Here is a 14,909-nt window from a genome sequence, read left to right on the forward strand (position 1 = left end):
ATGATTGATCGCATCCAACATAATTATCCATCGCTGATCCATTGCCTGCGAGCTTTTCATATATTGTTCTTCGCTTATTTACTTTTCCCGCTGCTACTGTTACAATCACTATAACACCAAAAATATTACTTTTGCTACCGTTACCACTACTATCATATTATTTTGCTACTAAACACTTTGCTGCATATATTAAGTTTCCAGGTGTGGTTGAATTGATAACTCAGCTGCTAATACTTCAGAATATTCTTTGGATCCCCTTGTGTCGAATTAATAAATTTGGGTTGAATACTCTACCCTCGAAAACTGTTGCGACCCCCTATACTTGTGGGTTATCAGCCGCCGTCATCCGATTGACTGATCTAGTGTTTCCCCTAGAGGTAGCAGATAGAGGTCTGGAGCTTCTCCATGATGAAGAACGCCACCATCGCCGGCCTTAGCAACTAGCCGAGAGCGGGGTTCACCTGGATCTACTTGACAGGCCTCAATCCAGCATCTTGTGCACCAGATCGCTCGCCATAACGCTGCCACCCCCCATGCCGCAGACCCAAATCCAGACATGCACGTTCCGCCGTCATTGAACCGCCGATCATTGCGTCCATGGCCGCCATGACCGAGTTGACGCCACAAGAAGCCACCAAGGCACCCCAAGGCCCCGGCCACACCGGATCTGGGACGAGGCCCAGCCAGTCGCCGACGGTAAAGTAGCATCCCGGCCAGTCAATCCCTCTGTGACCCGAATAGACATTCAAACCCGTCTAGGTGCCGCCCCATCACCCAACCGTCGTCCCGTGCCGCATGGTTCGAGCATGGAGAGGAGCGAGCCCTGCCGCCAGATGCACTGACTGGGCTTTGCCCGACAGCGCGCACTAGCGGCGACGAGGGGAGAAGACGCCCAAAGATGACCTAGTCTCGGCGGCTAGGGTTCGCCCCTCAGTCGCTTGCAGGAGCGACACAAGGCCCACGAGGGGGAGGAGGGATGAGATGGGCGTGGGAGGAGGGATCCCGGTAGCGCTGGGCGCAATGTTTTAAATAACCGGCTATAGCTCCGCTATAGCCCGCTATATAGCCTTTTCAGCAGGGTGCCGCTAAATAGTCCCATGTACAAATAGCCGGCTATAGCCCACTATAGCTCCGCTATAGCTGATTTTTAGGAACGCCGCTATTTGGCAATAGCCCGCTATTTAAAACATTGGCTGGGCGGCAACGCTAGGTCACCTTTCGCGGTAATAGGGCTGGGTAGCGAGCCCCAAGCCTTTCGCCTATGCCAGCAGCCAGACACGAGGACCTGATAATGAAAAGGAGATTGGCAGCAATAACAAAAAACATGGATCAAATTTTCAATTCTTAGGAAGTGGTAAAGAACTACAGTGGTTTAAGTAATTTTTTATGTCATTGTTTTATTATATCAATTTGCTGCAACCCTTGACAATAAATGTACAAAATTTGTCGAAATTTGATTGACCTGACGATGGGCTTTGCTTCTTCAAACGCCAGCTGATCCGTAAACCATTTGATTTAATAAACAACGTGTGTGTGTGCACGCGCATAGTTTTGTTGTTGTTGTCTCTAATCCTCATGACCATGTTTTGGTCCACCATATTGCCGCTCCGTAGTTCTTCTTCCACCCCATCCACTGTTATTGATGTCAGGCTAATAATTTTTCTTCCCAGAAAGAGGCTCTCTCCAGGAGTGCGTTAGGCAGGAAATGGATCACGTTTCAAAATTGAATCCGTTAAATTAGCAATAATCCACGCTAGGGAGGCTCAGGATTTGCAAGAAACATGACATATACGTGCATGGACAAGAACGGAATACAAGTTTTTTTTGAGAATCTACCCTTAGGGCACTTTATTCATTTGAGGGCGGAATCGAATCCGATTGTACAACGTCAATCAAAACACAGAGGTTACATCAAAGTGAGAAGAGAGCGCTTCGAGAGTCAGCGCCTCCCTAGCTAGCACACGTATGAGCTACGAAATTACAACTTAAACCCCTGCAAGTGGCGGAGATCAAATTTCATCTCCCTTAGCACTTGACCTGCTACAGAACGAGCGTCTTCCTTCATCCACTGGTTTCACACATTATGGCAATTTGTTTCAATTATCACCATCGAAAAGCCCTTCTCTAACGCCAACGTGAGAGCATCTCTGCAGGCCAGAGTCTTAATAACCAGCAGATCCCTTATGGATTCGTACTTGGTGAGCCTACCAGCAAGAACCGACCCTTGATCATCGCGGGCAACGACTCCAGTTCATGCGAGCTCCTGTTGCACCGATGTAGTCCCATCCGTGTTAATTTTTGTCCATCCCGTCTCCGATGGAGTCCATCGTGGTCGCACCCAGTTCTGCACTGGCGCAGCTTGTTCCGGCACATCCACTGCCGCAATGAGCTCTTGTATAATTTGCATAGATTTTGCTGGCTGATACTTAATGTCCTCATGAGCATATTTGTTCCTATTAGACCAAATAGCCTACGTCACCGAGATAGCTACTTCTGCTTTTTCCTTGGACAAAAGGCTTGGATCCAGTATATTTCTTGTCCATCTAGCTGGATGTAGTCTCGATAGTTCAATGCCAAAGAAATCATGCACTGCATCCCAAAATAATATTGTGTGATCGCATTGCATCAACACATGAAATAATGTCTCCTCCTCGTGTCCACACATTGGACAGAAAGCCATTTCCGTGACATGTCTTCGCCGAAGTTCACCATAAGTAGGCATCATATTCTTCAGAACGCGCCACCAGAAGACACACATTTTACATTGTAGTGCTAGCTTCCACAACACCCTCTAGGTTTCCTCTTCACCATCGAATTGTTCGGTGCAGACACTGTTGGGCACCATCACTCCATCAACGCCTGGTAAGTAGACCGTACTGGAAAAAATCCTAAACTTTCCCACTCCCATGGCCAGAACTCCCCCATCGTAGATCTCGACCTAGGCATGCTGAAAATAGCTTCAGCATCCGGTGGTATAAACAGCTTCCAAACTAGCTCCTTGTCCCAATTCTATGTTTCCTCTTCCAATAAATCATGAACCAATTGCACCGGTTCATCACTCAGCCGACATACTGGTTTCATCGAAGTTGTATCTGAAATCCACTGGTCATGCCAGATTTTTGTAGTACACCCATCCCCAACTCTTCGAATAAATCCTTCCTTCAGAACCTCTCTTCCCTGCACGATTTCTTTCCAGGTTTGAGATGCATTCTTCGGGCAATCTACATCAAGGAAATCACAATGAGGGTAATACCTCCCCTTTAACACCCGAGCACATAGGCTCTCCGGTTTATCCATCAGGTGCCATGATTGTTTTGCCAACATACATTCATTAAACAGCTCAACACCCCAAAACCCCATGCCACCTCTGAATTTTGACACTGAAATTTTCTCCCAAGGTTGCGAATGCATATCTCTTTTGTCTAAAGATCCAGCCCACCCGTACTTTGACATAAGTGTCGTTATTTTCTTGCATAACCCCTTAGTGAGTTTAAAACAACTCATAAAGAAGATCGGTAAGGTCTGGATAGTAGACTTGAGAAGTGTTTCTTTTGCTCCACATGACATCTTCTTCTCACAATACCCTTGCACCCTCGAACGTACCTGCTCAACGATGTACTCAAAGAGCCGCTCGGTGATTCTACCTGCAACTATCGGAAGGCCAAGATACTTTTCACATAAGGCCTCTTTGTATATTTGCAACACACTTCTGACCCCTCTTATGAAGGATGATCCCATGTTTGGACTCAAAAACACTGAGCTCTTTTGCTTATTAACACATTGATCTAAACCATGGCTATAAGCCTCCAAAACTTCATTGAGCCGAGAAGCATTTCTAGCATCAAATTTCAAAGGGATAAGGCAATCATCCACGAAGAGCGGATGAGATTTGCATGATGCTTTCTAGTACATCAACACATGTACTGTATATTTTTGCACATCATTTCTGCCTCAATTAGATTTACTGAAAGAAAGTAATTTTTATTGCAGAATTATTGAACAATGAAGAGGGCCGGAGACATTGTTTCCCTTTTCCAGAGAGAAGCCATGAAGACACGGAAGAAGAAGGCAGGGAATGTGCCGGATGTGACCGAAGAACCAACTTGAGAACTTGTGAATGAGAGGGATGCTTTCTCCAAGGTGAATGAAGATGATATAATCTATATCTTCATGGCAATGCAAAAGCGTTGGCCAGAAACATAGTCTGTTGAACTTCTCAAGGTATATAATATGGTCCATATAGTATGTAGTATGTAGGATTCTTTATGAAAAACTGAGATTTAATTGAGATTTTTAGCATGTTTGTAAGACCATATTGATCTATTTCTATGTGATATTGGTAATTAGTTAGAATGTTCACACGTCATTTTGCTTATAAAAAATGGGGGGAGGACCACCCCGTTATCAAGTGCTAGCTCCGCCACTACTTATTGGCGTGTCCGCGGACCCCGGTGGCCGTCCTGTCGACGAAGAAGCCTCCAGTAGGCCATTCCACCAATCACTACGACTACACCCTCCGGTCCCGGTCCAGGTGTAGCCCTCGTCCACGTCCTTGGTGCCAAGAAGCCTCCCGATGGCGAGCCACAGTGCCATGAGGCTTGTCCCGCACGGCCTTAGCCTCGAGAAACTCCCCGCGAAATAGTCGCAGGTGCAGCCGCGGCGGCAATGCCCTTTGTCGAGTAGCGCGCGTTGCCTATACCCTCTGTCAGGACCCCGACTCAATGCCACATCGATCTAGCATGTAACACCTCATATCACTTTGCGGCCTCACGCACGGTATTCCCACGGGTGTCGCCCTACCTTTACCCGGGACCGTTTGCGCCATTTGGCACACGTATATGACAGTGTCGCTAGCATCTATATGATAAGGAGCCCGGGCTGACATGGCTAGTCGTAAACCCAAAGTGGCACAAACTTACAGGGACAGGCATCCATGACCCAGCATCGAACGTGTCGGTCATCAGCGAGTGAATCCAGGCTGTAGCACTGGGCTAGCAGGACTCCGGTGAACCGGGCTGTAGCGGGCTAACAGGACTCCGGTATTCATCGCGTGACATTTCCCCGAAGGGACAGACACAGGAACGAAGAAGGACACATGCCGGCCAGCCTAAGTGTTCCGGAGCAGTAGCAAGCTACCATTGGAAACACTAGGAGACATTTCCCGGTAAGAGAGGCTACTAAGGATAAACAACTAGATAGTCAGATCCCACACATACCAAGCATTTCAATAACATACACACAATATGCTCGATATGTGCAAACACAACATGGCATCACAACATGACTCTATGACTCAAGTATTTATTCATTAGGCTCTGAGGAGCGAGATATTACAAACATAGGTCTCATGACCCAACATTCAGAGTATACAAGTCAAAGCACAAGCGGAAGCTATCATGTCTGAGTACAGACAACTATAAATGAAAAAGGCTGAGAAGCCTGACTATCTACCAGATACTGCCGAGGGCACAAGATCGTAGCTGAGGTAACAAGCTAAACGTCGAAGTCCAAGCGGAACTACTAGTGAGACTGAAGTCTCTCTGCAAAAACATAAAATAGGCAAACGTGAGTACAAATGTACCCAGCAAGACTTACATCAGAACTAACTACATATGCATCATTATCAACAAAGGGGTGGTGGGGTTTAACTGCAGCAAGCCAGCTTTGACTCGGTGGCTATCCTAAACTACGACTGCAAGCGACTCTTTTGAGGTGGCGCACACGAGTCCACATATTCACCATATCAATACACCACTATGGATCCGCTCCCGTCTCCCTACGAGAACGCCATCCATAGCACTCACGCTTATCTTGCGTATTTTAGAGTATCCACTTTCACTTGTCTATGAACTGATATAAGCAATCCAGAAGTCCTTTTCCGCGGACACGGCTATTCGAATAGATTAGGTTAACCCTGCAGGGGTGTACTTCTTCATACACGCTCTCACCACTTACCGTCGTTTACACGACATGTACTCGGCAACCCTCAAGCGGAAGCCCAACGTGGGTGTCGGCCACGACCTACCTAATCACCTAAGTCTCTAGTCCAGGTTTATCGCCTATTCGGGTTCCATCCATGAGGAGATCCGGCCGGAGTTTCGCTCACAGCCCCAAACGATGTGAACAGGGTTCCCGAGACACCAAACGGGCGCCCGGTACACCGTGCCACGTGCCTACCGCATCACAGCCCACCCCTACGGTCAGCGCTGCCCACGGCCTCCAGCATACTACAAACACCAGAAACTACTTGCAACTCCTAGACAGAGGACAAGGGTGATCAAGAAGCCGAGAGGGTCCATTGGTTTCGGGCCCAATGCGTGGTAGTAGCTGAATCATGGATCACAAACACAGAACTCAGTTCCTGAGGACGGCTGCAATGAGACAACCCACCATGTACTCCTACATGGCCTCTCACCGCTACCTTTACCAAATCGTGTTCACACACTTAGCTCACACATAGTAGGACATGTTCACACGCCTCTGATTCATCCCCGATGAATCAGACCTGACTCAACTCTAAGCAGTAGCAGGCATGACAAACAAGCATGAATGAGTAGGCACATCAGGGCTCAAACAACTCCTACTCATGCTAGTGGGTTTCATCTATTTACTGTGGCAATGACAGGTCATGCAAAGGATAAAGGGTTCAGCTACCGCAACAAGTATCAAATATGTCGTTGTTGTCCTAATGCAGTAAAAGAGAGCAGGAGCGAGAGAGTGGGATTTTATCGGAATGAACAAGGGGGTTTTGCTTGCCTGGCACTTCTGAAGATAACATTGAGTCTTCATCAGTGTCAACGATCACAACGTCGGAACATCGTCTACCGGGAGGGAACAGATACCGGCAACAAAGAAGAACACAATCAATGCAATGCACAAAATGATGCATGCTATGACATGGCAATATGAATGTGTTTTGAGCTAATGCAACTAGCAACAGATTAAATGAAGTTGGTTTGAATACAAGATTCAAATTCAAACTCCATATGTGATTATTCAAATGCCATTTAATTGATTTGTGCTATACAGCAGCTATAAGTTGTTCTAACATGCATAAAAATGGTACAGATGGATTCCTTGAATTTTTCTGATAATTTTTCATATATAAATTATTTAATTTGGAGTTACAGTTGAATTACTATGAATTTTTGAAGTTTTGAACATTTTCTAGAATTTCCTGAATATTTAGAATTAAAATAATTCCAGAAAATGATTTAACTGCGTCAGCCTGACGCCAGCATGACGTCAGTGAGTCAACGGCCAGGTCCAGGTCAAACCTGACGTGCGGGGTCCACACGTCAGTGACACAGGAACTAATCCCGGTCAAACCCAGCGCTGACTGGGGTTTGACCAGGGGTGGGGCCTACTGTCAGTGGCTGTAGGTGGTTTAGTTAGTTGGATTAGCTCCTAATGACGGAGCCACGTCAGCTCCCGCCGGAGTTTCGCCGGCGACGACCATGGCCGACGACGGAGATGCAACGTGTGCTCGCTACGGAGCACCATTCGACGCGTGGTTTGCTCCTACGGGTAGCTGAAGATGCGCCGCATCCAACTGGGCGAGCGGCAGCGGCTGTGGTGGCCGGAGCTCGCTGGAAACGAGCTCGCGGCGGCGCTGGAGTTCGGGCGCCGATCGATTCGACGCTATGGTGCGCTACGGGAGAAACTGGTGGGTGCTGCGGGCTCCTGAGGTTGCGGTGAGCACGACGGTGGGCTCGGGAGCGAGCTGCGGTGGCTGTGGCCACGGCCACGCCATGGCCGGCGGCGAGAAGCTCTCGGCTGCGGTGGTAACGGCGGCTACGGAGGGAAATAGAGCACGGGGAGAGAGGGGTTCGGCAGAGGAGCTCACGGCGAGGTCGACGAGCAGCTCGGTGGGCTCGGGGAGGTGGTGGAGACGGCGAATCGACGAGCGGCATCCGGCGGCCGTGTGTGAAGAAGACGGCTCGATGACGGCGATGCAGGGCGTCCGAGGTCGCTTGACTCGTCGGAGAGGATGAGGGCGAGGTAGCCGAGCTACTGGGCACGCCGAGGGTCGAGGGGGAGGCTCTGGGTGCGGCAACGGCGAGCGGCGGCGATGAGCTCCGCTCGGGCTGCGCGAGAGAGAGAGCAGAGGAGGGGGAAGGGGTCGAGAGAGAGTGCGAGGGGGTTCCAGGGGGTGGCGTGGAGCTGCGGGAGACGTCCAGGAGAGGAGGAGGCAGCCAGGCAGGGAGGAGGTGGCCGGGGCGCGTGGCCGCGCGCGCCACCGAGCAGCTTCGGGGCGAGGGGGAGGAAGACGACAGGGGGAGAAGCGGCGGTGGGCTGGGCCGGCTGGAGGAGCTGGGCCAGGTGAGCTGAGGTGAGCGCCAGGTAGTCATCTGCTCTTTCTATTTTTGTTTTTATTTATCTATTTTGTTCTGTGTTGTTTTAGTTTAGTAATATACTAAACCATTTTATAAAATCCTAAAAATAGTTATGTGGCTAGAACTAAAATATACCAAACCACATAAAATGTTCCAGTAATTATTGGACATATATTATTTATATATCAAATATATATCCAATGCAAATAGCTATTTATTTAATTCAAAGGCCCAAAATAATTAACTCTGAGATACCAAAAATATTGTTTTGAGTTTTACCTCTTTGCAATATTTTCAGAGACTAAGAGGAACATTTTCTTGGACTTCTTTGAGGAGATTTTAATGTTGATCATTTTTAGAAGGTTTCTGAGGCTTTGAAAATTCCTCAATTCAAATTTCATTTGAATTAAAACATGATGCTCACATGAGGTCTAGCCTAGTGCATAACAGGACCAGGGATGTGACAACTCACCCCCACTAAACAAAAATCTCGTCCCGAGATTCAAGTGTAGGGTAAGGTGAAGGGGAAACGCAACTAGTATAATCTTCACGATCCAGGGTGCACTTCATAAGAGCGTTGATTCGATCTCCATCATTGTCTCGAAGTCTTTCTCTGAGAACTCCAACTAACATAACAAGAAGAGGGAAGGAAAACTCTAGAAGAATTAATCTTCTCAAAGAACGAACAACTCAGGATTAACTCACGGAATGGGACATAGCAACATCTCTCGAGCTGAGAGACGAAGCACACCTCTAGAGGAATGGAGTGGAACAGATGACGAATGTTCACTAGGTAGACAATGATTCCACACCTAAGAAGGTGGTGAACGGTTGTCAACGTAGCGAGGAGTTGAGTTGCCATGATACCTCAACGAGACATCCTGGAGGGGGGGGTGATTCGTAGATATATCCCCTTAAGTGGCAAAAGAATTACCTTTGATTCAGAGATCATTGAAACTCTTTAAACCAGCCTAGGACAATTCTCGAGCGATCGTTTGGAGGGGGTCGGTAGAATGGCATACTCGGACTTGGATGATGTGGATTACCTTGTTGAAGACAACGTAATGGATGAATTTGCTTATCACCGGAAATGGAAGAGACCCATGGTAGAATGGCACATTGGCGGTGCAAGCTGGGAACAAAATGCAAATGCTGGGAATGATTCTGGTAACTGGGGAAGAACCCAACAATAGAGAGTGAATTCACTGTTTGAGAAGGTCATAGCATTGCCGAGGGAACTGAGAGCATCCCAATTAGAGCCGATGATAACACGTAGCGCTTGTGCGTGCTCTCAAGAACTTGAGCATTTCCACAACCATCAAGGTTTTATCAACAACCGCGTCAAGGGTGCTGACAACACAACATACTACCATGATGAATAGCGATGGACGATGCAGATGCGAAGGAGGATAACACTTTCTCAGATTTCACCTTAGCGAGGCCAAGCAAATAAAATCTGGATGATCGACCGAGAGACATTTAGCACTCCGCTTCTAATGTTCTCCTTGATGTGCTAGCGTAATCCACCCATAGATATGGTTTGATATCTAGAACATCAAGTAAAAAGGTCGGACTTCGGAACACAAAAATCCATAGGGGCAACTAGGGAGTAATCCTACGAAATCCCTATGGGGAGGTGGCCAACTTCCTCAAACAAGATACTATAATAATAGGTCTACCGGATGGGTGTGTTGGCCACGACATCCACCTTGCCGGTTATTGAGAGACCAATATTATAATTCTTGGGAAATGTTCCAACCATCACATCTGCCTGAGATTCAGATCTGGTTGGTGTCAGGATATCCCAGACTCATCAAGTCTAGAAAGAAAAATGAAAGTTTGCAACACAAATCGACGAGATAATGTTGCGGGATTCTCGGGGAGTGAGCTACGATAGTAAGCTCCAAAACATGAGCTGGTTCTGCTACAAACATGTGAACACGTTGTCCCAGACAAGCATGGCCACGTAGCAGTCTTATAATTAAACACTACCGAGTTCAGGTGGAGAACCATCATCGAGGATATCGAAGTCTTTACGCAAGTCCATGGATTAGATCCCAAGCATAGACTTCTTTTCCTTGAACAAGTCAATCAGTGGCTTAGTGTGCTAGGGACACATATAGAATGAAGGTTGCAAGTCTCCAGACTATAGAATACTTCGCACGTGTGCATGACTGATTTGGGATGATTCCAAAGGAAACAAAACAATCTTTCTCAAATTCACGGCGGCAACTTTCACCAAATGCACGTGTATAAGAGGAAGTCACTCCTTTCATCAAACAAATACTTCATGAGCTAGCATGAAGAAAATGCTTTCAAAAGTTTCCAACACTAGCTTAATGTTCAACAACATCATGGAGGAGATAAGGATGTTGCCAATGGGCTCAACAACAATTCATCTAGGTTTCCTTTTAAAAGGAATTCCATAGTTAAGTGAACACGGTGATAGCATTGGTCAGACCAAAGATGTAATGGTGTATGCTCGAGGGATCAACCACGAATAAGACAACATTACGAGCATCGTTGGTACTGATTTGATTTGACGATAGCCCACACTCAAATCAAAGGATTGATAAGACCATAGGTCCAGCAACTGATCACAAGGACCAATCGATGAAGATATCATCTTTCTTCAGCACACCCTACACAAGAATATCCCTTTGGAACGAACTAAGTCAGGCAAGCTTTTATCTTCCAACTCTCCAAGTTGTTGTCTAGCTTAACCAACTAGCTCAGGGATATCTAACACCGGTTTTTGGAGAGAAGGTGGTTCACAAGAACCCAACTTGATCACGAGATCAACATAGCGGTCAAGCGACAACCTGGTGATACTTCCGAGAAGAAATTTGGAATATCATGAACCACCTGTATGTTACTAAGCTCGAGAACAATCTTACTTTTCAGGGCAAGACGATCTGATCAAATAAGCAAGGATTGGCACTATCCTAACTCACTCATCGGAGAGTGCACCAGAAATAAGGACTAGGTAGCACAATCAACCTTAGGGTGACGATTCAATAATCAACACGCTAAGAATGAGGTTATCGTCCATTTAACTACCAAGCAATGGAGTTGCTAGCAGTATTGATTTCACACGCCATGATTCATTTGTCGGCATTCCGGTTACAATAACATGGAAACCGAGAAATTATCAATGATGATCAGAAGTATTACTGCATCAAGAATTCATAAGATGGTGTGCAATTCCCATGATATTCCTGATATAAAGATGGTAATACTTCAAGGTAGAACAGACCAGAAGCTGGATTGGCATTTTGATCTACGGAATACAATTGCTTTGACCCAATCCTAGATATGGATGAGATTCTGGAGTTTGTTTCTCCTATTCATTCTGAAATAGAATGGCTTGGCGGACCACAAGTGTAATAGGCATCGACGAACGAATGCACGCATACTCTTGACTATCAATTGATAGGCGAGGGTCGGAAACAACTAAGATGGGACAACTCAAAAGAACATATGATTTTCTGAGTTGTGGATGCATGGATTAGCATGTCGAACGAAGTTCAACATATTTCTTCCGGATAACCCATGCAGAAAGGTAGAACTGGCAGAGCCACAATATATAATGGAGAACTCATCAAGAATAATCCTGTTGTGATATTTCAGTTCAACGAGGAACTTCTGCCATAAGTAGTTCATGGTATTTGGAAGAAGAAGATACCACGGACTTCAAGGACTATCGCAAAGGTTACTAATATCCTAAAGGCACTAGCAATTACTATCAACATGAAGTAGGTAGAGTGAATCTCGGGTTCAAGAACCCAGGAACAGAATACCTATTACTAAGTAGCATCACGGGATGCTTATGAGAATGATGGCCAGAATCATCACACTGGGAACACAAATCATGGCTAAATTACTAGATGATCCCCTAAGACACCTAGGGTCATAATAATATCTCCAACATATATGTCAAGGTAACGGAGTACCTCAACTCACTGATTAGTGTGGTTAATCTGGCCCAAAGGAACATTGAAACGGGAAGAAAGGATTTGCAAATGCATCAGACTACTTAGAAACCTGGGATGACTCGGACAGCATAACGGCTGTAAATGCTCAGAAAAGATTTGAGACATTCACAAAAATGGTGGCATAACCACTCAGAAGCACAATATCAAGGTTTCGAGATCAACAATTAACATACGGAAGTAGTAGGAACTGAACTGAGACTTAAATCCAACAATCTTATAAGTCCACTGATTAGTAACACGTGATCCTAATAGAAAGAAGAGATAGCCTAGTTCTTAATCCCCATAGAAGAGAAGATGATGACTCAGATCAGAAGGCCATGAGGTATAAGGAGTAAAAAGAGCCTTACGTTCCATCCCACAATCAATTCCCCTACATATAACTAAAGAATTTTTAGACTCAACATCGACCAGTTTGGCTTGGTAATCCTACAGGCAGTCAAGCTCTGATACCAACGCTGTCAGGACCCCGACTCAATGCCACATCGATCTAGCATGTAACACCTCATATCACTTTGCGGCCTCACGCACGGTATTCCCACGGGTGTCGCCCTACCTTTACCCGGGACCGTTTGCGCCATTTGGCACACGTATATGACAGTGTCGCTAGCATCTATATGATAAGGAGCCCGGGCTGACATGGCTAGTCGTAAACCCAAAGTGGCACAAACTTACAGGGACAGGCATCCATGACCCAGCATCGAACGTGTCGGTCATCAGCGAGTGAATCCAGGCTGTAGCACTGGGCTAGCAGGACTCCGGTGAACCGGGCTGTAGCGGGCTAACAGGACTCCGGTATTCATCGCGTGACATTTCCCCGAAGGGACAGACACAGGAACGAAGAAGGACACATGCCGGCCAGCCTAAGTGTTCCGGAGCAGTAGCAAGCTACCATTGGAAACACTAGGAGACATTTCCCGGTAAGAGAGGCTACTAAGGATAAACAACTAGATAGTCAGATCCCACACATACCAAGCATTTCAATAACATACACACAATATGCTCGATATGTGCAAACACAACATGGCATCACAACATGACTCTATGACTCAAGTATTTATTCATTAGGCTCCAAGGAGCGAGATATTACAAACATAGGTCTCATGACCCAACATTCAGAGTATACAAGTCAAAGCACAAGCGGAAGCTATCATGTCTGAGTACAGACAACTATAAATGAAAAAGGCTGAGAAGCCTGACTATCTACCAGATACTGCCGAGGGCACAAGATCGTAGCTGAGGTAACAAGCTAAACGTCGAAGTCCAAGCGGAACTACTAGTGAGACTGAAGTCTCTCTGCAAAAACATAAAATAGGCAAACGTGAGTACAAATGTACCCAGCAAGACTTACATCATAACTAACTACATATGCATCATTATCAACAAAGGGGTGGTGGGGTTTAACTGCAGCAAGCCAGCTTTGACTCGGTGGCTATCCTAAACTACGACTGCAAGCGACTCTTTTGAGGTGGCACACACGAGTCCACATATTCACCATATCAATACACCACTATGGATCCGCTCCCGTCTCCCTACGAGAACGCCATCCATAGCACTCACGCTTATCTTGCGTATTTTAGAGTATCCACTTTCACTTGTCTATGAACTGATATAAGCAATCCAGAAGTCCTTTTCCGCGGACACGGCTATTCGAATAGATTAGGTTAACCCTGCAGGGGTGTACTTCTTCATACACGCTCTCACCACTTACCGTCGTTTACACGACATGTACTCGACAACCTTCAAGCGGAAGCCCAACGTGGGTGTCGGCCACGACCTACCTAATCACCTAAGTCTCTAGTCCAGGTTTATCGCCTATTCGGGTTCCATCCATGAGGAGATCCGGCCGGAGTTTCGCTCACAGCCCCAAACGATGTGAACAGGGTTCCCGAGACACCAAACGGGCGCCCGGTACACCGTGCCATGTGCCTACCGCATCACAGCCCACCCCTACGGTCAGCGCTGCCCACGGCCTCCAGCATACTACAAACACCAGAAACTACTTGCAACTCCTAGACAGAGGACAAGGGTGATCAAGAAGCCGAGAGGGTCCATTGGTTTCGGGCCCAATGCGTGGTAGTAGCTGAATCATGGATCACAAACACAGAACTCAGTTCCTGAGGACGGCTGCAATGAGACAACCCACCATGTACTCCTACATGGCCTCTCACCGCTACCTTTACCAAAACGTGTTCACACACTTAGCTCACACACAGTAGGACATGTTCACACGCCTCTGATTCATCCCCGATGAATCAGACCTGACTCAACTCTAAGCAGTAGCAGGCATGACAAACAAGCAAGAATGAGTAGGCACAACAGGGCTCAAACAACTCCTACCCATGCTAGTGGGTTTCATCTATTTACTGTGGAATGACAGGTCATGCAAAGGATAAAGGGGTTCAGCTACCGCAGCAAGTAACAGATGAATCGTTGTTGTCCTAATGCAGTAAAAGAGAGCAGGAGCGGGAGAGTGGGATTGTATCGGAATGAACAAGGGGGTTTTGCTTGCCTGGCACTTCTGAAGATAACATTGAGTCTTCATCAGTGTCAACGATCACAACGTCGGAACATCGTCTAC

Source organism: Triticum dicoccoides, chromosome 3A (genome assembly GCF_002162155.2).
Source record: "Triticum dicoccoides isolate Atlit2015 ecotype Zavitan chromosome 3A, WEW_v2.0, whole genome shotgun sequence".
NCBI lineage: Eukaryota > Viridiplantae > Streptophyta > Magnoliopsida > Poales > Poaceae > Triticum > Triticum dicoccoides.